This window comes from Trichechus manatus, unplaced genomic scaffold (genome assembly GCF_000243295.1).
Source record: "Trichechus manatus latirostris isolate Lorelei unplaced genomic scaffold, TriManLat1.0 scaffold00040, whole genome shotgun sequence".
NCBI classification, from domain to species: domain Eukaryota; kingdom Metazoa; phylum Chordata; class Mammalia; order Sirenia; family Trichechidae; genus Trichechus; species Trichechus manatus.
Genome location: NW_004443976.1, coordinates 7,026,193 through 7,027,350, shown reverse-complemented (window position 1 = coordinate 7,027,350; position 1,158 = coordinate 7,026,193). Strand labels below are relative to the sequence as shown.

Below are 1,158 nucleotides of genomic sequence, written 5' to 3'. Positions count from 1 at the left end.
GACAGCCCCATAAAACTAATGGGAGACTAATGGGGCACAAGAGTCCAGGGACAAGGACTAGAAGGCAGTAGGGGACTGGAAAGCTGGTAATAGAGAACCCAAGGTTGAGAAGGGACAGTGTCGACATGTTGTGAGGTTAACCATTGTCATAAAACAATATGTTTACTAAGTGGTTAATGAGAATCTATTGGTTCTGTAAACCTTCATCTAAAGTACAATTAAAAGAAAAATCTGCCTTGAGCTTTATGCTCTTTTAAGAACTATCTATATGTGATTAAACAGACAACAGGAACTTGAAAGATTAGATAGGAACTTTAGGGGCAGTGAGTTAATGTTAATGGAGGATGAACAACTCAGAAAAGGAGGGTGAGAATGGATGTACAACTCGAAGAATGTAATCAATGTCACTGAATTGTACATGTAGAAAAGGTTGAATTGGTGTATGTTTTGCTGTGTATATTTTCAACAACAACAACATAAAATGTAAAAAAGATTTGGTTCTCTTTTGCAGCAATAATGTGGTTTGTACACCTCCAAATGACTGAGGTAGTTAGATTTTCCTCTTCTTCATTTCTCTCTTTAATCTGTCAGTTAATAAATGGTTATCGGGCACCTACCATGGATCCAGAAGTGTGCTGGGTGCTGGAGAAAATATAAAAATAAGGAAACACACAAATTTGCCTTTAAGGAATTAACCATCTTTTATTTAGTCCAGATGTCACTAACACCAAGAAATTACTGAAGTCGAAGGAGGTGCTAAACTCAAAGGACACTGTCTTGGTGTAATGGAAACAATTGTAAAGAAGTTCTCAGAGAACAGAGAAGAAAGTGAGCCTTGAAAGCTGGAAGGATGTTTGAAAGATGGCCGACTGTGGCCCACTATAACTGACCAGAGAGATGTGTTGTTTTGGTGACTGACAACCAGTTGGCAGCAAGTGGACTCCAACTCATGGCGACCCCATGTGTGTCATAGTAGAACTGTACTCCATGGAGTTTTCAATGGCTGATTTCTCAGAAGTAGATCTCCAGGCCTTTCTTCTAAGGAGCCTCTGGGTGGACTCGAACTCTACCCTTTGGATTAGCAGCCGATCGTTAACTGCATCACCCAAGGAGTCCTGTTTGGGTGACATGCTGTACATACGTTTAGCCAGGGGCACA

The 1,158-nt window shown here is 40.5% G+C and overlaps 1 protein-coding gene across 1 annotated transcript in view; it reads left to right on the top strand.

The window, feature by feature from the left end:
* DNAH9 (dynein axonemal heavy chain 9) overlaps positions 1-1,158 on the top strand; it is a 450,622-nt gene that overhangs the window by 405,184 nt on the left and 44,280 nt on the right. The window lies entirely within an intron of this gene.